Source organism: Dermacentor silvarum, chromosome 10, assembly GCF_013339745.2.
Source record: "Dermacentor silvarum isolate Dsil-2018 chromosome 10, BIME_Dsil_1.4, whole genome shotgun sequence".
Lineage (NCBI taxonomy): Eukaryota > Metazoa > Arthropoda > Arachnida > Ixodida > Ixodidae > Dermacentor > Dermacentor silvarum.
The window spans coordinates 150309110-150332369 of NC_051163.1; the positions used below are offsets into that span (position 1 = coordinate 150309110).

At 42.3% G+C, this 23260-nt stretch overlaps 1 pseudogene; it reads left to right on the top strand.

Moving 5' to 3' along the window:
• Window positions 1-685: 685 nt before the first annotated feature.
• Window positions 686-23260, top strand: part of LOC125941145 (zinc finger protein Xfin-like) — a 181175-nt pseudogene continuing 158600 nt past the window's right edge.

A 23260-nucleotide genomic window follows, 5' to 3' on the forward strand; every position in this document is an offset into this window, starting at 1 on the left:
GTGTGTGAAGTGGAGTTTGGTTCTCTGGGCACAATCAGCCTAAAACGAAGGCCAACCAAGTTCTTGTGGACGGTTTCTGGGCAGAATGGTGTAAGTTTGAATATGGGCATGAAGCCAATGAAGCTCTAGACTTATTTCTTGCAGCACAGCCTAGACTGACAGTTGCGCAGTCAAGGTTGTGTGCACGGTACTTGCATGTCACGACGATCCTCGATGCAAATTGCGCTTCGCGATCACTGAACACAAAACTCTCCTACAGCCTCGGCCATCACGAGCTTTCAAGTAAAGTTTACTTTCATGGAGCACAACCAACACTGAGCAAAAGTCTGTGAACAAATTTTCTGCTGCTCTGGCGCTCTAAAAACTAAATTAAGACTGTAATGCTCTTATATTGAAAAATATATATTCCAGTGTTGGGGCGAAGTACGCTTTTCATGAGTCAATGTATAATTGTTGATAATTGATATATGGAATCATAAATTGTGTAGCACCGTTGCCCAACATAAATGTGTTTTACAAATGGAAAAAAAGTTCTTGTGGGTGTGTTTGTGTTTGTGCTAGCTTTTACAGTTACCTTTGTGCATTTACAGATGTGACCATGGCTGCTATGAAACGTGACCAGAAGTTGTGTTTTTCTGACTTTGCCAGGAAACCAGCCCACCAGATTCTTCTTGAAAAGCATTTCGTTGTTGTATTACGTGGCACAGCAGTTTGATATGTGATTGATTGTGACTGTGATATGACTGTCGACCCATTGCCACATATGCTTTTCTCTAGTCCAGACCAAGTTTACTGGCAAATTCGCTTGCTAACCTGTCATTCTTCTGAAATCAAGCTATATTGCAGTGACTGTTTTGTAAGCATCAGGGTAAAGAAAGAAGATAGTGTGATGTATTAGCAGCGAACATGGGACAGAATGTGCATATCTTCAGAGATCGCTTCATTAGTTTGCATGCGTACATGTGGTAATGACAGTGGCAGTAAGGTTAATTAGTGGATAAGTTGCCCTCAGCACTCAAACATGACATTTTTCTTTCACCTATTTAAGAAGATACAATTGCCAAAGAAGTTTCAAGTGCAGTGAAAGAGCTTCACTTAATGCATAGAAGTGCGGCATTATTCTCCCGATCTGCAAGTGTGATGCCATTCCAACCTCTACAAAGGCTGCGTTTATTCTTTTTCTTATTTTCATATGCTTCTCATTTTCTTTCATAATTAATTGATTCATATTCCCAATTTATTCCATATGCTTCATTATGTGTTCAAATATCAGTTTAGGCTCCTGTTGTGCTGCATTTTATAAATTCTATAAAAGAAAAAGATGCAATAGCTCATTTAATAGGTGACTGTGTGATGTAGTTTTAATTGTATAACTAAGTTTACTGTTTTGGCCTAATATCACAATGTCATGCCAAATCCAACCTCTGTGCATTGCCTGCAGAAGTTTTTATCTGACAAGGGTAGTAATTTATATATAGAGAGAAGAACTTGCTTTAGACAAGCTTGCCGCATCTTTGCACTGTTGCCACGGCAGTAATATGTGGGTTGCCAGGCCAACGTTATCACTCATTTTGCCTGGGAGTGTGGCAGCCCATTCTGGTTGCCAGATGTAGCTCTTTAGTTCTAGCAAATCTGTGACAGACTGTTCACATGGCGTTCCTGTGCTCTCTCTGACTTTGCAGGTTCCTTGCGGTCAGGGTCACTGGAGCAGTACAACTCACTCGTGTCACTGCACGGAAGGCTGCATTCCTGCCGGCTATGCACTTACAAGACCGAGGATAGAAGCAACATGAAAGCACACCTGCGCACGCACTCAGGCGAGCGCCCCTTCAAGTGCCACGTCTGCCCAAGTGCATTCACACATAGTAGCAGCCTGAAACAGCATTTGCGCCGGCACACGGGTGAACGCCCCTTCAAGTGCCACCTGTGTCCAGAAGCATTCACTCGCAGTTTCACCCTGAAGAAGCATCTGCGCAGGCACAAAGGAGAGCGTCACTTTCTATGTATGCACTGCAGTGCGTCCTTCTCCCATCAGAACAGCCTTGCCAACCACATGCTCAGTCACAAAAGGAAGAAGCCCTAAAGGTGAGGGCATGCAGTCGTCCCCCCCCCCCCTTCCCCCCTTCATTGGTTGCATGATCTCACGGAGTACAAAAAATAATAAAGGCATGGTAGGCAGGCTTTTTTGCACAAATTCTGTGAGATTCAGGTGAGATTCGGCTATTTTGAGTCAATGCTAAAAACATTACTGTCGACAGTCATTCATGAGATGGGTCCTGCCACAATTTTTTGTTATCAGCAACACCTATGGATATCATTTCGGCAGAGCAAAAATAATCCATTATATCTATTGCTGCAGAAGTAAAAGGCCAAGTTACAATAAAACCTTGTTGATACCATCCCAATTCGTACGATTTCCTTGCGCCAACTTTTGCAGTTGAGAACAAAAAAAAAACTGACGCAGTAGTTACATTTTTTTTTTTACCTTTTCATAAGTTCCCATAAAACACAATCTTTTGACACCAACATTTATTAGAATCACCAAACTGCATTCGTATAATATGTTTTCCGGCTGTGCACTAGGCAGACGCGATTGCGATCTAAATAAGTAGGCGCCCTCCACAACAGCTTCTCCGCAGTACTTTGTCCGCCCGTGTCACGTGAAAATGCCGGCATGCACTCAGTCTTCTCTTCCTTCACCAGCAAATGTACTTGCCAGTAGTTGTACGCTGCACTCCCAGCTGTTACTGCGAACCCTATTGTTACAAGCATCTTCACCTGTCTGTTTTACAGAACGTGTGGTGAAGTGACATTGAAAGCATACTGCACGCTTTTGATAGGTGATAGCCCAAACGTGGCGCTGTTCCCTATGCAGGTGGTGCGAAGTGAACATCAAGTTTCACTCTGGCGTCATCGTACAGTTAAACCTGCTTATAACGAACCTCCATATAACGAATTCCTGAATATAACGAAGTTTTTCTATTCCCCACCATTACTCCATAGAAGCACATGTATTTGAGACCTCTACGTAACGAAGTGACAGCGGGAGGCCCCCTCGATATAACGAATTTCCCCCTCCGACAACCTAGAGAAACTACAAAGCAAGTTTCGGGCCACTAAGGCTCATCCAGCTCTGCACATGTGAGCGTCTCATGCCGCAACGGTTCGTGCAATGCTTCGCATTACATAGGTGTCAACTACAGTTGCCTCTACCAAACATTTTACTGACATTGGATAGTAAGTTTTTCCGGTTAGCATGTTTCTTCTCTAGGTGTTTTTTTATTTATTTTTTTCAAAACTTATGAACAAGGTTTCACTGTACATGGAAGTAAATCTAGACAGGTATCAGTGAGGTGGAGTTCAATCATAAATCTAGCAAAGTTGAACTTGTGTGCAGTGCCAGTGCTTGAAATTGCTTCTCATAAATGGTTTCAGTTGTGTATTTAATGATCTCTGATAACTTTATTCTGGCTAGTATTATCCTAGAGATGTGATTAGACAGTTTTCATAAATTGTTGCATTTCGCAGCCTTCCAACGTTAGTTTACAGCATAACAGCTGTAAAATTATAACCAGAATAGTTCGGAGCACTTCTTACTATACTATATGGTTAGCGTCTCATCTAGAATAGTAAATATACTTGTGTAAAGGGTAATTTTTCATTTACTTCATGAAAGCAGCTTTCTTGCTACTCGGGAAATTGCATGAAAATTTTTGAAATGTGTTCTGCACAAGGACTACATCACTCAGAAGTTGAATATGTGATAAAAGGTAATAGGGATAATCAGAGCCTGTTTTCACAAAACTTCTTGCTTGGAGCATTCTCTTATTAGCTGCAGTTACTTTGGGCTCCCACTAGTCGCAGAGTCAATCGTCATAGTAATTAAGGGATCACCCTGGGAATGGCCTTCACCAACAGCACTAAGGAGTTACGTGAATGTGGGCAAATATCCAACTACCATGCATTCATTGTTAAGTCGGCATTGATGATCTGACAAGTTCATATTCATAAAGAATATGTGGGTGTGTTTTTTTAATGGCAAGTGTGTTGGAATGACACATATTTTTAGTTTGCACAAAAGGGGAAAAAAAAAAAACGCCGCAGCAGTTGTAGGAAAAAGTCTGTACTTCATCTGTGCTTTGTCCATGGTTTGTTTTTGACTTGGAGATTGTGCTGGTGTTAATATTGTCACGGTGCTATTCCTCAAGAGGAGCGTTGATGAAGAAGACGTTTTTGATCTGGCACACTCTCGCCCATATGGTTTAGCGCTTGATCGCCTTATAAATATATTGTAAGTACGTCTATCTGGTGTGTCTGCCTCCCCATAACAATATTTTCACATGTGTGAAATTTTCGCAACTGGACTTTTCATGCAGGTACAGACAATTGCAGTTTCCGAACCCTGTCCGAGCAGTCTTGCTACTTCATCGAGTCCAAGTTCATGCCCGCCAAGCCTCAACAGCTGCATACACAGCTGAAGTGAAGGCAACAAGCAAGACCACAGCTGAAGGCACAGCTCGAGTTGCAATAGCTACCAGTGCGCTACCTGCCTAAAAACTTGCAGCCTGCCAAACAGGAGTGATACATGATATCAGTGCATGTGCTCGCTGCCGTAGTTTGTAATCAAGCCTTGAAGGCTAATCCTTGTTCGATGGGTGTCTGCCTAAAGTGTCTTGTAAACTCCATTTTCTGTTGAGTTGAAATAATGTTAAAGTTATGTAGGGTTCATATAATCTATGTGTTTCTCCGAAGAGACTTCATAGATTTGCCTTGTCATTCTGTGACCTAATTCAGCTATGGCCTGCGGTATATGTACCTTGTATGCTTTGTCAGTGTGAAATGAGTGAACCTGTGCTTGGCATTATGAACATAGAATCTAGTTGAACCCTTTATGCCACTGTGCCTTCAGTTCTCATGCAGTCACGCAGAACACACTTGCAGTGTCCTCCATACTTTTACAGTTGGTTATAGCGTGAAGTGCATTTCCTTCTTTAATTAGCTTACATTGCATCACCTGAAATAGTGGTTCATTGTAATGGATATGATGAAGAAGTCAGGGTGATCTATCATGGTAGATATGGTTAAAAATAATGATTCCGTCGAGTGTATTTTAACATTACATTTATTGTTACATTATTGTGCTGGCAGGTTAGCAGTGCATGGTTTTGCAGTTATCTTGAATTTTATGGCGTTAAGAGGAAGGGTTGCAGTTGGTGCACGAAGATTGGACGTTTCTGGATCCATGAAAAGACAGACTGTGTGTTATCTGGCTTCATGTATAATACTTTCTTGCATTGTATAGTGTGTCCCATTTTTTGCTAACTTGGCTTCTTGAACTGCATTTGTTTTCATTTTGCACATTAGTGATATTCATTAATTGGTGTTACTGTAGTACTGAACAATGTATCTAGTATCACTCCCAATTCTAATTTTTTTTTTAATGTTTCGGAAGTCAGTAATGTTTATGTTAGTTTTGTAGACATGTTTCATGTACTTTTCTTGTGTTAATGTGGCTTGAATATATGGTTCTTACGGTAACATCTTATGCTTCATTCCGGCTTCTATCGTGTAACTTTGAAGTGCCACGAGAAATGGGCCTTTCTAGTTCTTTCAAACCATACGATGACTGTAATGTCTTTTAGTGCATTTTAGTGAGTCTAGCTGTAGGTTATGAGCGGCTGTGTACTGGCAGCCAAACTACAAGTGTCCATACGCAATAATGGTGCCGCATACTGTACGTACCGTCGAGGTAGCATTAAACGAAGGACCTAGTTGGGCGATATGTTGGATCCTATTGTATGTTGCCAAATGACAACAAGTACCTGTCTCTTTAGAATAAAAGTCGTGATACGACTCTATAATAATATGTGGTCATCAAGAAAGTCACTGTTCACGTTTGACTGAGCCCCTATATCAAGAGCATATTTTTTTTAATGTTGTTTTACTGCATATGAAAAAAATTTTAATGCTGCACCCTCCATTTAAGTTTAGAAACACATGAAATCATCTTTGAGTACATTAAGCTTTAGATCTTTATCTAAGGCAACTTTTTGGATTATAATATAAACACAAAGGAAAGGAAAAAGTTCGTAACTTCGGCCTAGCACAGTGGCACTGTACTGCAGACAGTCACTGCAGAAAAAAAGTAGCCAGAACTGCTAAAGACAGGCAGAAGCACTGTAACCCAATGGTTTTAGTTTATCCGACAAATGTAAAACTGTATGTGGCACGGCTTCTTTAAAGATGGCATAATACATGTAGGATAATTTGTCTGAAGTAAGTGTTAATTATTTATTCTTGACAGAATACAAAATGGAATTGAGGGCCTGAATCCGGTTGTCAGCATTGATTCCTTTTTGGTGACCTGTCCAGTAAGTGACATTTGAGTTAGGGGATCCAAGTGAATCCTCCAGTCCAGGCGACACAAAATATTACCAATTGACATGACTTTTAACTGTAAATTACCCTGTTTACTTCTGTAAGGCCCACATAACCAATTTGGAGTGCGGAAATTTGGAAAAAAGTCTTTTACCATGTTTCACATGATATCATGTGCGTGAGCTGAAGCCGAGTTTGGTTCCATGGGGGCAATCAGCCAACATTTACCACGAAAGCCAACCAAGTTCTTGTGGGATCTTTCTGGGCGGAACGATGTAAGCTTGCATGTGGGCATGAACCCAATGAAGCTCCCAACTTATTTTGTGCAGAACAGTCTAGACTGACAGGGTTGCGGATTCGATGTCGTCTGTGTGGTATCTGTACTTTCTGATGACCTGTAGCACACATTGGACTTAGTGATGAAAAGCGCACCTGCGACCTCGGCTATCACAAAATTTTAAGTGAAACTTACTTCAATGCAGCACAACAAACACTGAACAAAAGTCTATAAACAAATTTTATGTGGTTTAAGTGCTCTACAAAACTGAATCAACTAGAAGCCCAGCGCAAAAAGTACTTTTGTCCCGTGTATCGTGAGCAAATTCCCCTTCAGCCAGCATTTTTGCTTAGCCACGAGCCACTTTTTGACTTTCTAACAGACTTAAAGTTTTTAGCGGACGTAGACTCCGTGCAAATTATTTGGTCCAGTTATCTGTAGCACAGCCTCACCTTGCTGGCTGCAGCTGCAGTGCGAAATGTTTTCTCAGCATGTGCCTCTCAGTCCTTGACTTCAAGCACACTCTTGAGGCACTAGTGCTATTATATACGTTTCGTTATGTCATCTCTTCCTAATGGAACTTTTATGCTTATGGCACGCATCATTAGCCATTCTCATGAATTTGCATACTCATATATTTTACGCACTCTACAGCGAATTGGTTTAGGCCTTTATAAAGATACAGTACATCTACCATTTCCCACTCATTTAATCATTTCATACATAATAGACCATTCATTACCATGTGTCATGGCGCTCTTTGGCCGTAACTGGCCCTTGTGCCGTTAAAAACCACATACTCATTCACTCATCTGGCAGAGATAATTGTCACGCATTGTGTACACAGTGCATGTGTTTATTTTTAATGTGTAAAGAAATGTCAGAGGTGGTTCTGGGCCTTTAAGATTTTGACATGTGTAAAACATTAACAAATGGACTCTTTGTGCATGCATCCAGCAGTTTGTCAACTTCAAAACTCTATCCGAGATATCCAGCGACTGCAAAGGCTGCAAGTGCCTGCTCACCAAGCTACCACAGCTGCGTGTATGCTTTAGTGAGGGCGACTCCCAAAACCACATGCGAGCCACAGCCGAAGTTGCAACAGCTAGCAAGGCACCTCCGGCCTGGCAGCATGCTCCCACAGGCATTCTTGCCAATGCGCGTAGACCAGGAGCCTCTACTGTTGCAGCCATGGCCATTGCCACAGTCCGCTCTTTCAGTGTGGCCAACATTGTAGCAGTTGTATTGTTTGTTGTTGAGAGATAATGTCGATGGGTCTGATCAGTGGGCAATCTTGGCTCCTTGAACCACATTCTTAAGTGTGTCATCCCTCGAGCTTGATATTGGGACATTATTAAACAAAAGTGTGTTGGCACAGATACAAGTAAACGTTGAATGTGTGGTAAGTTAGGCAAGTTTGTCACCTGTGGCAGTTTGTAATTATTGCACATGACAGGGACAAAGTGCTCTTTCGGCATTCTATTTTCTATTCCCGTTTGACTTGATATTTTTCTTCTTATTAGTATTTATTTGTTGTTATTTGCTTAAGCATGTCTTGAGACACCCTTTCTTTTCTCTAGTGTGGAATGAATGTAAAGTTTTGTGGTTGTAATACTAATGAGGTGTTTCTCCTGAGAGGCCATGTAGATTTGTGTTGTCATTCTAGAGCCTCATTGGACCAGAAACTGAGAAATGTGTGTACCTTGTACGTTTTCTCAACATTTAATGGGCGTAGCCAGGCTTGCATTGTGAATGTGGACGCTGATTGTGTCTTCTATATCGCTGTCCCTTCAGTCCTGGTGCAATACACGTAACAAACACACAGAGTGTCCTGCATAGTCTTATATCTTACCACTTTGCGTAAGGATCTTCTGTTTAATCATCCTTTCTTTGCCAGCTCAAAGTCTGTAGCCATAGTGGTCCAAAAGGGTAAATTTTGCAGCTACATCTCGGAGCAGAATTCTTTTACTAGTGAATCGCAAGCAACAAATAGAGTGATGTACGGATGCTTTGCTCATTTAAACATTAGTGCGCTGTCTGTTCTCGTGCTTATTTAGCAGAACAAGTGGGAATTCCGTGTTGCCGAAATTGTGGCGACTACACTGAATACTAATTTGCCCAATGTAACACGTGTGCAGGAAACACTGAAGTATGTGTGTTCTTTTCACTTGCAGTAGTTATACTATAAAGTGTTTTTTTTTTTAATTAGCTTACAATGTGGTACTTAAAATAAAAGTTGAATTTGGGAATATGTGGAAGCAAAGTAAAGTCAGGATGATTTAGAGTAGATATACTCTAATATGGCATCTGTCCTAAGTGGCCTTTAACATTATGGTTATTGTTACATGATTGTTAACATTATGGTAATGTTACATGATTGTACTGACATGTCGGTAATGCATGGTTAGGCACGTATTATCGTGAGTACTGTTGTGTTCAGAGAAATCGGTGCTGTCAACCCAAGGAGTTGCAGCTACTACACAATGTTTGTACGTTTCTGGATGGAAGGAAGGACTACATGTCACCTAGCCTCTAGTGCAGTACCTTCTTACATTGTATATTACGTCACGATTCTGAACTTGGTTCATCGAAGTGCAATTGTTTTTACTGTGCACATGACAGGTATTCATTACATGTCATTACTGTGTTACTGCACAGCATACCTTTAATTACTCTCCTTTTTTTGCTATATGAGAAGCCACTTTTGTTTATAGTATTTTAGCAAACATTTTTCAGATACCATTGTTCTTTGAGGATGCCTTGAATGCATGGTCCTTGTAGTGTGTTTCTAGCAACCATTATACTCTTCATTCCAGTCTCTATTGTACAAATTTGAAGCTGCGTACACTGACTGTATTGTATTTTGGTGCATTTTAGTGAATCTGTAGGTGTAGGTGGTTACAAGTAGGTGTGCTTTGACATCCAAACTACAGGTGTCTTTGTGCACCATTGGTTACCGCATTCAATATGTACCATCCAAGTAGCAACTGATGAAGCAACTAGGTGAGAGATATACGTATCCTCTGGGAATTTGCCAAAGGACAACCAGTGCCTGAGTATTCAAAATAAAGGTTGTGCTAAGATGCTTCATAATGTGGAGTCATCTTTAAAAAATTCATGTGCTTAAAAAGTACTCAATGTGCTTAAAAAACACTCAATACATGCAGAATAATTTGTTCTTGAAAAGAGTTAAAAATTCTATCTTCTCTGAATATAAAATGTGGTAAAGAAAGAGGAGCCAGAATCTGGTTGTGAGCATTGACTCCCTCCTAGTAATCTCTCCGAACAGTTAATATGAGTTGCACAGCTATTTTTTAAAAATGTTAGAAATTTAAATGCATGCTCCAGTGCAGGCTGCACAAAATATTGCCAAGTGGTGCGACTTTTAACTGCAGAATAATCGTATTTACTCGCGGAAGGCCTGCACTTGTGTAAGGCGTGACCCATAATTTAGAGCATGAGAATTTCGAAAAAAAGTTTCATTAAACATACGTGAGATCACACGCACGGGCTGGAGTGCCAGCAACGTGTGTGAAGTGGAGTTTGGTTCTCTGGGCACAATCAGCCTAAAACGAAGGCCAACCAAGTTCTTGTGGGCTGTTTCTGGGCAGAACGGTGTAAGTTTGAATATGGGCATGAAGCCAATGAAGCTCTAGACTTATTTCTTGCAGCACAGCCTAGACTGACAGTTGCGCAGTCAAGGTTGTGTGCACGGTACTTACATGTCACGACGATCCTCGATGCAAATTGCGCTTCGCGATCACTGAACACAAAACTCTCCTACAGCCTCGGCCATCACGAGCTTTCAAGTAAAGTTTACTTTCATGGAGCACAACCAACACTGAGCAAAAGTCTGTAAACAAATTTTCTGCTGCCCTGGTGCTCTAAAAAACGAAATTAAGACAGCATTGCTCTTATATTGAAAAATATATATTCCAGTGTTGCGAAGTACGCTTTTCATGAGTCAATGAATAATTGTTGATAATTGATATATGGAATCATAAATTGTGTAGCACCATTGCCCAACATAAATGTGTTATACAAATGGAAAAAAGTTTTTGTGGGTGTGTTTGTGTTTGTGCTAGCTCTTACAGTTACCTTTGTGCATTTACAGATGTGACCATGGCTGCTATGAAACGTGACCAGAAGTTGTGTTTTTCTGACTTTGCCAGGAAACCAGCTCACCAGATTCTTCTTGAAAAGCATCCACTTGCTTGCTCTGTTTCGTGACACGGCAGTTTGATATGTGATCGATTGTGACTGTGATATGACTGTCGACCCATTGCCACATATGCTTTTCTCTTGTCTAGACCAAGTGTAATGGCAAATTTGCTTGCTAACCTATCATTCTACTGAAATCAAGCTTCATTGCAGTGACTGTTTTGTAAGCATCAGGGTAAAGAAAGAAGATACTGTGATGTATTAGCAGCGAACATGGGACAGAATTGTGCATATCTTCAGAGATCGCTTCATTAGTTTGCATGCGTTCATGTGGTAATGACAGTGGCAGTAAGGTTAATTAGTGGATAAGTTGCCCTCAGCACTCAAACATGACATTTTTCTTTCACCTATTTAAGAAGGTACAGTTGCCAAAGAAGTTTCAAGTGCAGTGAAAGAGCTTCATTTAATGCATAGAAATGCGGCATTATTCTCCCGATCTGCAAGTGTGATGCCATTCCAAACTCTACGAAGGCTGTGTTTATTCTTTTTCTTATTTTCATATGCCTCTCATTTTCTTTCATAATTATTTGATTCATATTCCTAATTTATTCCATATGCTTCATTATGTGTTCAAATATCAGTTTAGGCTCCTGTTGTGCTGCATTGTATAAATTCTGTAAAAGAAAAAGATGCAATAGCTCATTTAATAGGTGACTGTGTGATGCAGTGTTAATTGTATAACTAAGTTTACTGTTTTGGCCTAATATCACAATGGCATGCCAAATCCAACCTCTGTGCATTGCCTGCAGAAGTTTTTATCTGACAAGGGTAGTAATTTATATATAGAGAGAAGAACTTGCTTTAGACAAGCTTGCCGTATCTTTGCACTGTTGTCACGGCAGTAATATGTGGGTTGCCAGGCCAACGTTATCACTCATTTTGCCTGGGAGTGTGGCAGCCCATTTTGGTTGCCACATGTAGCTCTTTAGTTCTAGCAAATCTGTGACAGATTGTTCACACAGCCTTCCTGTGCTCTCTCTGCCTTTGCAGGTTCCTTGCCGTCAGGGTCGTTGGAGCTGTACGACTCGCTCGTGTCGGTGCACGGAAGGCTGCATTCTTGCCAGCTATGCACTTACAAGACCGAGGTAAGACGCTACATGAAAAGACACCTGCGCACGCACTCAAGCGACCGCCCCTTCAAGTGCCACCTCTGCCCGCAGGCGTTCGCTGACAGTTTGTCCCACAAGTTGCATGTAAACATTCACACAGGCGAACGCCCCTTCAAGTGCCACTTCTGCACGAGCGCATTCGCTCAACGTTCCACCCTGAGACGGCATTTGCGCATACACACGGGTGAGCGCCCCTACAAGTGCCAGCTGTGCCGAAAAGCATTCACTCGCAGTTTCACCCTCAATAGGCATCTGCGCAGCCACCCAGGCTAGCGCCACTTTCCATGCATGTATTGCAGTGCATCCTTCTCACATCAAAACAGCCTCACCAACCACATGCTCAGTCACAAAGGGAAGAAGTCCTAAACCTGAGGGCTGTGGTGTGTGAAGTGCGCGGACAACAAGCAGTGCAAGAAGCAGACAGCAGACAACAAGGAGTGCGCGCGTCGAGGCGAATTCCGTGCTGGCTGAAAGACGACAACGTCGAAGAGCGGCCGGCACGTAAACGCGCGGCACAAGAGAAAATAAAAAGAAAAGGCGTCCAATCCGTCCGCCAGGCCACCTGCCTTCCTTCTCCAAGCCAGAGCTGCCACGCTCCGGTAGTCCGGTCAACGATCCGACACCCTGACCATTGGTGAGATTGACGCTGCTTCTCTCGTCGTCTCACATCCGCTATTCCGCGTCGAGACTGTTGTGCGCCACATACTCGCGGCCTGCCCGAACTTGCCTGCTATCATTAGCATTCCAGCTCCGAGTGTGTTCTGTATTATGAGTTTTTCATTGACTGTTTGATTTATGGGTTGCTTTTCGTTTGTTTTATTAAATGTTTGGGTGTGTTGTCCAACAAACGGCTTTGTCCTCAATGGGGTTCTCGCCACAGAGAACCATCTGAAACATTAAACAAAAGAACCTGTCGTCACAAGGGCATGCAGTTCTTTTTTTCCTACATCAATTGAATAACCAAGTTCATCATGGAAGCAGGTGATTTATAAATTGTCGTGAGAAAATCATGCTCCCTCAACCATAGTGTTTCTTTGAATGTTGCCTAGAGGGAAGTTGAATCTACTCTATATGAAAATTGTGTTCATGTGACTTCACAGCTATGCCAGCATACTGATGGTTTAGCTTACCTCATATGTCCATTGGCCTAACATGTTTTCATGACTGTGGCAGTACCTTTCTTGAAATTACACATAACTTAAGATTTTAGTAAAAAAAAAAAAAACAATGTAAAATTGAGACCAGGGCAGATTAGTATGTGCCAAATTTCTTGTCTTTTCTGCACGTTTTTCAACTGAACACTGGTACAGTTCACTTTCAATATTATTGGACTTCCTAGTTGGATTGCTAAGTCTACGAAACTGCCACGTTACTCACTGTTCTAGCAGTATAAACGAATGTGGCCTGTAATGTTCTCAAGCTTAATTGGTCCACTATCAGAGTTGTTAGGTATGAGCAACCCCATAACAGCGGTTGGCATTTTCCCACCTAGGCAACGACGTGAGCAAGTAGGCACTGGTACACTTGAGAAGTCATCGGTGATGTCATATGGTGGATATGAAGTAGAGCTGGTTTGCAGGATTGGAATAGTGTGCAGTCAATACCCAATATATCATACCTGGACATATGGTAACATATTCTTGGAAATTCAACGAAAAAGTATAGCACTGCACTACGCATATGTAGAACTTATATTCACCGCCACACATGATGCATTGAACGCTGTGCGCCTGCAGTGTACGTCTACTAATGGCACCGTGATAACTCCTGGCATTATCAGAAATTTCATGCCTACATAACGGCATTTTTTGGCTGATAGTGTCAAACAAGTCATTGAATCTGAAGCAGTACGTATGCCATGGATGAAGAATGAGCAAGGTGCATCTCTCAAGATATGGAGGGCTCGCTCGTGTTGCGAGGGCCTTTCTTGCACTCCAAAACGACGAATTTGGTTTAATAAGCTTCTGCAACACAGCCTTGTAATGCAGTAAAGCATACTGATAGTGCAAAGAGTTCAGTGCTATGCAGTGAAGCATTCTACCTGCATCTGTGTGTTACCGGAAAGAGGATTGGAACTTGATCTTTACTCTGAGTGGCTCTGGGTCTGTGTTCCAAATTGGAGATGCCTGCTGGGCTGGGTTTTTCTTGTGAAGCTTCCGCAAACATGATTTTAGGCTTCTGCAAGCGACAAAAAAAAATCTGACCCCAGCCCCTCATGGCCAGATTTTTACATTATAGTTTGGATTTAAACAAGAACAGCGAATGCCACATCCCCACTTCGTGCAAGGACCATCACGGCAGGGTCGCAGGCCGACAGTCCACACTGAAAGCACTTCATTCGTGCTCATAGGTTTGCGCATGAGTTGGATTGGGCTCTAATGTTCTGCAGGCCGAGATCCACTTTTGTATCTGACAGCGTCTGCCTGGTCATGGCCGGATTGTCTCATATGATTGGTTCTTTAAATGGTACATTGTAACGGACTCGCGGCCGGGCACATTCACGCACAACTTGTAGTACAACTGTGCTGAAGGCAGCACGGTGTATGTCCATATGGACCGGTCCGCTTTTGTACTTTGTCCATTTCCACCTTATATTGAATAAAAATGCACAACAAGCACTTCAACACGAGCGAGGCGCACTGCGGTATCACGGTCGGCCGACACATGGAGTTTAGGGCTAGGATGGCAATTGGTTTATCCAAAATCATTCCTTAGCACGAGTGACTTGCGACAGTCACACAATGAAACAAAAGGTAAACTTTTGTATGTTCGATGCAGCCTCGGAGAAACAAAGGTAAATTCATGCTTTTCACCATCCCAGAAGACTGTCCAAGAGTTTTCAAATAAGCTTCAAATGCTTTGTGATCCCTTTCAAGCTTAATATATCTGGAATCAACTCATAGGTATTGCCTCTGGTCGGAATCAGCTTCCAAAGACTGGGGATGAAAGTGCCTTGCAGGGTTACTGTTTTCACATGGTTCACATGAATAAATGACAGTATCATGTTTCTCGTGGAGTTACTGTAAAGTACACAAAGGTTCTTATAGCATACCCCTGCTGTTGGGGCTGCATTGTGCATTCGACAGTACAGCAACATTCACACAACACTGTCACTGTGGCAGCCTTTATCGTTTATCTAAAAGTCATTGGATTTTTCTTAATATTTCTTTTCCCTCTTCTTTGTTGGTTACATGATCTTATGGAGTAAAAGAAGTTTAGTAAAGGCATGTTAGCTTTTTTTTGTGCACATTCTGTGGGACTTAACCAAGATTAGGCACTGACGAGCTTCTATACTGTTGTGCAAGACAACACTCCTACTTGTGTATGACTCGCCTGTCCTTCATGATCAGGAGAAAAAAACAGGATCCAGCAGCCGTTTGCAGTCCACACAGCTAAAACCAATCATTACCATTGTTTGTAAACATTCGTTTGGCCATTTTACTGTTGTTCATAGGTCTTTGACATTAAAGTGCACAGTCTGAGGAATTCTTTTTTCTCATTACTTTTATTGAATTACAGTCAACGACCGATTTGCCGAACGCCCGTTTTTTCAGACGTGCCCAATAATTCGGACGCCTTCGTGGCATCGCTGCGTACCCCATATGGTCAATGTTAGTTTCTCCTCCCTTCGAACCCCTTTATCTCCCACCCCAGTGTGGGGTAGCAAACCGGAAACTCACTTCTGGTTAACCTCCCTGCCTTTCCTCTCTCTCTCTCTCTCCTTCTCCTACGCGTTTCTACCCTTGTGTGGTCTCTTCTCTTTGCTGTGTACTCCTTTCACTGGCATGTGGACATTACATAATCACCAGTGTTAAATTCACACTTTTTTTTTCCAAAATGAGATTCACTTATGGTTACCACAATTCCACACTTGTCGACTACTCACTGTTGCTGCCGTGTGGGCTCGTGCTCCTGTGAAGCTATGCCGCAATTGTACCCGAGTTGTGAATGATATGCAACCACTGCCCTGTGACCACTGTCTTGTTTACAATACGTTAGTAATGGGTCCATCACATAAAAAGAAAGAAAGAGCAAGTAAATGCGCAATGAAAGCTTGCCTCCCACCGCCGCACCATCAGACCCACAACACAAACCGTACTGCCATGTTTCGCAGAGACGTTCCATTACCATTTTGAGGGTATATGTCATTGGCGCCTACGAGAAAAATAAAAGCGGGGGCATTGCGTCGGTGTCGAGAGGAACTTACATACTGTGTTTATTTTGGTGTATTTTGACTTTATTAAATGTGTACTTGAAATTCGAGTGACGTGGCACTGTGGATCACAAACCAAAACGCGCAACGCAATCAGGAGGAGCAGGCATGCAACTACATCAACTGCAACAAGGCTCGCCAGCATATGAACCAGAAAACTTAGGTTGTCATAGGTCTGCCAATTGACAGCGTGATGTGGTGATATTACCTGGAGCACCCTGGTGACATCACGAAATGCGAAGGAGGCACTGGAAAAGCCAGGAGAGAAGCATGGTGTTTTTTTTTAATTTGGGACATCCCCAGGGCATATCGTATCACAGCATTCGGCAAAGATCCCCGCAGGGGCGTCTGCGTCAGCAGGCGTTTGGTGTGTTGCGACACCACGGACCCGAGCACAGGGGGGTTGGACCCTCCCACGCCTAACTTTGTGTGGCTTAGCTATGTTCGGGGAAAAGGGGATCCTGGGGGTTGAGCCAGTGCTGAGTGCTTGGACCTTTATGGCTCCTCGGTGGAGGTAACACACCCCTTCGGCCTCTGCTTCGCATGGTCGGCACGTCCGAACTGACTCACCCAGGGAGAATCAGTAGTTGCCTTTTCCTATCCTGTTCGCCGATCTTCGTCTTTTTCTCTGACTTCCACTCTTTCCTGTATCCTCCTCTGTTCCTCTTACTTCCGACTTCCCATGCAGCAAGGGTTAAGCTGGTGTAGTCTATCTAGCCTAGGGTATTTTATATTAGGTTATAGTAGCTACTCACAGCTTGCGTCTGCATCTGCTTCGGATCTCATAGCGTCCCCTTGTTGGGTTCAGTGGTGGGCAGCTGGCGTAGTTGCCGAAATCAAATAAAGTATATATGGCTTTAAGTACCTTTCCCCTACTGCCTGATCACCCTCTTTCGAAAAGAAGGTGCACCGAAGAAACTCAACAACTTTTTGTCCAATTATTCCCATGCTACCACATCATACATAGTCAATGCCCCGAAAAGACAGTCAGAACCCTTTCACCATTCCAAAAGTTCTCAACAACGCGCTGGGTCCACCAACCTCCCAGGCGACAGCAGCCAGCGCTACTGCGCCACCTCTGAAGGAGGGCCCATCGACCTTTGGGTTGGTGCTCTCGAAGGCCCTGCTTTTCGAGGCAAGGCCTAGCCAGAAACCACCCCGCTCAAACGCATCTCCAAACCAGATGGCGCAGCCAGCACCTCGAGAGCGGTGTGATGCTCGTGACCGCTCCAAGACAAACACACCACGGATTACAGGGCCTGGAGAGGCTCCATAAGCCAACTTGAATCCTCTTGACACACAGCACAAAAACTTAATATGGATGCACAAATATCACACTGGAACATGAGAGGCTTTATGCACAACCTCGATGACATTAAAGAACTTCTACTCAAATACAATCCAAAGGCGCTGTGTGTTCAGGAGACACACGTAAAACCAACAAGAAGTAACTTCCTCAGGCAATACTCCATTTTCCGAAAAGAATGATTATCTCTAAGCCGTGACCACAAATTTTTAGGGATCCTTTTAGACGGCAAGTAAACTTTTGTCCTGCACTTGAAGTATCTAAAGCAAAGTCCCTCAAGACTTTGAATCTACTGAAGCTCTTGTTATGCACATCCTGGGGAGGCGACAGGAGATGCGTTATAAGCTTGTACAAAAGTCTATCATGTCATGACTACGGAGCCATAGTCTATCTGCTGCGCCTAGTGCTTTGAAAATGTTAGATCCTATCCACCACTTGGGCATCCACCTTTCTACCAGTGCCTTCAGGACTAGTGCTGTGCAAAGCCTTTACGTTGAATCAAACGAATGGCTCCATACTGACATGTTTAAGCTTTTTCTACTCCTTGAAGGTAAAATCAGCTGTAGATCATCCATGTCATTCAATTATGCACGACTTGTCCACGGCTAGGCTGTTCCTTAACCGCCCAGCCACTAGGCCGCCTCTGTCCTACCGATTGCAAGCACTGTCAGAAGAAACAGGCATCCCCCTTCTAATGGCTCTACTAGGCTTGTACTGCCTTGGGAACGGCAGACCATCAAATATGACATCTCTTTCATAGAAACATCAAAATGGGCATGTGAGGAACATTTAGATTCGCATTTTCTGGAACTTCGGGAGAAGTATTCCTGTGCTGAATTTTATACGGACGCATCCAAATTGTTTACTGGTGTCACTTACGCAGCCCTGGGACTGTCTTTTTCAATGTCTGGTGCACTAAATCCACATACAAGTATTTTCACAGCGGAAGCATACACAATCGTCTTGGCAGTTGAACACATAAAGCAAATGAATATTAGTACAAAAGCAATCATGTTCACAGACTCATTGAGTGTCAAATGCAATCATGTTCACAGACTCATGGAGTGTCGCTAAAGCTCAAATGAGTCTACAAAAACACAAGAATTCGGTTTGTAATGAACTGTATGGCTTGTTATGCTCAGCTTACATGGACAACCAATTGATCATACTGGCTGGCTACCAGGCCATAGAGGTTTAAAAGGCAATGTAGCTGCAGATGAAAGTGCCACGTCAGTAGTTTTTGGATATACAGAAACAAACAGCAACCCCCCCACCCCCCCGCCCCCAACTGACCTGAAGCTTTTCTTGCACCATGAGTTGAGGAAATATTGGCAAAGGCAGTGGGATCCTGATGTTTCAAATAAGGTTCATGTGATCAAACCAAGAATAGGGACATGGATAACCGAGAAAACAGCAAGACACAAGAGCTTCTTTGCAGCTTAAGGATAGGACATAACTATGGAACGCACTCCTACCTCCTTACCGGAAGTGATCCTCCCACATGTGATGGGTGTGACAACATTCTTACGGTCCTCCATGTTCTTGTCCAGTGCCCGGAACTAGAAGCCCAGCGCAAAAAGTACTTTTGTCCCACGTATAGTGAGCAAATTCCCCTTCAGCCAGCAGTCCGGTTATCTGTAGAACAGCCTCACTTTGCAGGCTGCAGGCTGCCTCTCAGTCCTTGACTTCAAGCACACTCTTGAGGCACTAGTGCTCTTGTATACATTTCGTTACGTCATCTCTTCCTAATGGAAATTTTATGTTTATAGCACGCATCATTAGCCATTCTCATGAATTTGAATAATCATATATTTTATGCACTATACAGCGAATTGGTTTAGGCCTTTATACAGCCACGGTACATCTAGTATTTCCCACTCATTTAATCATTTCATACATAATAGACCATTCATTACCATGTGTCATGGCGCTCTTTGGCCGTAACTGGCCCTTGTGCCGTTAAAAACCACATACTCATTCACTCATCTGGCAGAGATAATTGTCACGCATTGTGTAACAGTGCATGTGTTTATTTTTAATGTGTAAAGAAATGTCAGAGGTGGTTCTGGGCCTTTAAGATTTTGACATGTGTAAAACATTAACAAATGGACTCTTTGTGCATGCAGCCAGCAGTTTGTCAACTTCAAAACTCTATCCGAGATATCCAGCGACTGCAAAGGCTGCAAGTGCCTGCTCACCAAGCTACCACAGCTGCGTGTATGCTTTAGTGAGGGCGACTCCCAAAACCACATGCGAGCCACAGCCGAAGTTGAAACAGCTAGCAAGGCACCTCCGGCCTGGCAGCATGCTCCCACAGGCATTCTTGCCAATGCGCGCAGGCCAGGAGCCTCTACTGTTGCAGCCATGGCCATTGCCACAGTCCGCTCTTTCAGTGTGGCCAACATTGTAGCAGTTGGATTGTTTGTTGTTGAGAGATAATGTCGATGAGTCTGATCAGTGGGCAATCTTGGCTCCTTGAACCACATTCTTAAGTGTGTCATCCCTCGAGCTTGATATTGGGACACTTCTAAACACAAGTATGTTGGCACAGATTCAAGTAAATGTTGAATGTGTAGTAAGTTAGGCAAGTTTGTCATTTGTGGCAGTTTGTAATTATTGCACATGATAGGGACAAAGTACGCTTTCGGCATTTCATTTTCTATTCCCATTTGACTTGATATTTTTCTTCTTATTAATATCTATTTGTTGTTGTTTGCTCTTGTGACATCCTGTCTTTTCTCCAGTGTGGAATGAATGTAAAGTTTTGTAGGTGTAATACTAATGAGGTGTTTCTCCTGAGAAGCCATGTAGATTTGTGTTGTCATTCTAGAGCCTCATTGGACCAAAAACTGAGAAATGTGTGTACCGTGTACGTTTTCTCAACATTTAATGGGCGTAGTCAGGCTTGCATTGTGAATGTGGACGCTGATTGTGTCTTCTATATCGCTGTCCCTTCAGTCCTGGTGCAATACACGTAACAAACACACAGAGTGTCCTGCATAGTGTTATATCTTACCACTTTGCGTAAGGATCTTCTGTTTAATCATCCTTTCTTTGCCAGCTCAAAGTCTGTAGCCATAGTGGTCCAAAAGGGTAAATTTTGCAGCTACATCTTGGAAGAGAATTCTTTTACTAGTGAATCGCAAGCAACAAATAGAGTGATGTACAGATGCTTTGCTCATTTAAACATTAGCGCGCTGTCTGTTCTCGTGCTTATTTAGCAGAACAAGTGGGAATTCCGTGTTGCCGAAATTGTGGCGACTACACCGAATACTAATTTGCCCAATGTAACACGTGTGCAGGAAACACTGAAGTACGTGTGTTCTTTTCACTTGCAGTAGTTATACTATGAAGGGCATTTTTTTTTATTAGCTTACAATGTGGTACTTAAAATAGTAGATGAACTTGGGAATATTATGTGGAAGCAAAGTAAAGTCAGGGTGATTCAGAGTAGATATACTCTGATATGGCATCTGTCCTAAGTGGCCTTTAACATTAAGGTTATTGTTGCATGATTATTAACATTATGGGTATGTTATATGATTGTGCTGACAAGTTGGTAATGCATGGTTAGGCACTTATTATCGTGAGTACTGTTGCGTTCAGAGAAATTGGTGCTGTCAACCCAAGGAGTTGCAGCTACTGCACAATATTTGTACGTTTCTGGATGGAAGGAAGGACTACATGTCACCTTGCTTCTAGTACAGTACCTTCTTACATTGTATATTATGTCACGATTCTGAACTTGGTTCATTGAAGTGCAATTGTTTTTACTGTGCACATGACAGGTATTCATTACATGTCATTACTGTGTTACTGCACAGCATACCTTTAATTACTCTCCTTTTTTTTGCTATATGAGAAGCCACTTTTGTTTATAGTATTTTAGCGAACATTTTTCAGATACCATTGTTCTTTGAGGATGCCTTGAATGCATGGTCCTTGTAGTGTGTTTCTAGCATCCATTATATTCTTCATTCCAGTCTCTATTGTACAAATTTGAAGCTGCGTACACTGACTGTATTGTATTTTGGTGCATTTTAGTGAATCTGTAGGTGTAGGTGGTTACAAGTAGGTGTGCTTTGACATCCATACAACAGGTGTCTTTGTGTACCATTGGTACCGCATTCAATAAGTACCATCCAAGTAGCAACTGATGAAGCAACTAGGTGAGAACTAGGCGTTCGTGCAGGGCTTTAAAATCGTTGTTTGGGTTATAGTGCGGTGCCGCCTATAGTGCAGATATTTGCGACTCCGGCGACTTACGTTATAAGCGGTCTACACTGTATTTGGGTTTGTTTTTTAGCAAACTTGCTAAATTTACCATCCAACGATTAGCGCATGTTGGGCTGAAAAAGTAATCTCACATCTATAAGAGGATACATTTCATAAAGACATGAAAATATAAAGTTTTATGGAGGAGGCTTGTGCATGCTAACAAGAATTGCGAGTGGTAGTGCTGAAGTTTATTTTTAGAAAAGAATGCAATGCATCATCAATATAAGTGCTTAAATATAAATGTTGACCATTTGTCCCTTAAGGAGTGAAATATTGATATTGTCTTCAGTGACTGAAGATGCACATCCACCAGTGCTTGCCAATCAAATTTTTTATCTGCTGAATGAACATTTCCAGTAGTATTGGGACTCTTGATGTTTGGGTGATCAAGACTCTGGGTGGATAGAAGTTTGTGCTCAACACAGCGATTCTCTTATGTTGAAAAATATATATTCCAGTGTTGCGAAGTACGCTTTTCATGAGTCAATGAATAATTCTTGATAATTGATATATGGAATCATAAATTGTGTAGCACCGTTGCCCAACATAAATGTGTTATACAAATGGAAAAAAGTTCTTGTGGGTGTGTTTGTGTTTGTGCAAGCTTTTACAGTTACCTTTCTGCATTTACAGATGTGTCCATGGCTCCTACGAAGCGTGACCAAAAGTTGTGCTTTTCTGACTTTGCCAGGAAACCAGCTCACCAGATTCTTCTTGAAAAGCATCCACTTCGTTATTGTATTACGTGGCACAGCAGTTTGATATGTGATCGATTGTGACTGTGATATGACTGTTGACCTGTTGCTACATATGCTTTTCTCTTGTCTAGACCAAGTGTAATGCAAATTTGCTTGCTAGCCTATCATTCTTCTGAAATCAAGCTTCATTGCAGTGACTGTTATGTAAGCATCAGGGTAAAGAAAGAATATACTGTGATGTATTAGCAGCGAACATGGGACAGAATTGTGCGTATTTTCAAAAATCTCTTCATTAGTTTGCATGCGTATGTGTCGTAATTACAGTGGCAGTAAGAATAATTAAAGTGGCAGTGGATAAGTTGTCCTCAGCACTCTGTTGTGACATTTTACTTTCACCTATTGAAGAAGATACAATTGCTAAAGAAGTTTCAAGTGCAATAAAGGAGTACTTCAATGCATAGAAATGTGGCAGTATTCTACCCATCTGCAAGTGCGATGCCATTCCAACCTCTACGAAGGCTGTGTTTTTTCTTTTCCTTACTTTCATATGCTTTTCATTTTCTTTCCTAATTATTTAATTCATAGTCGCAATTTATTTCATATGCTTCATGTGTTCAAATATCGGTTGATGCTGTTGTTGTGCTGCATTGTATAAATTCTATAAAATAAAAAGATGCAATAGCTCATTTAATAGGTGACTGTGTAATGCAGTGTTACTTGTATAACTAAGCTTACTGTTTTGGCCCAAAATCACAATATCATGCCAAATCCGACCTCTGT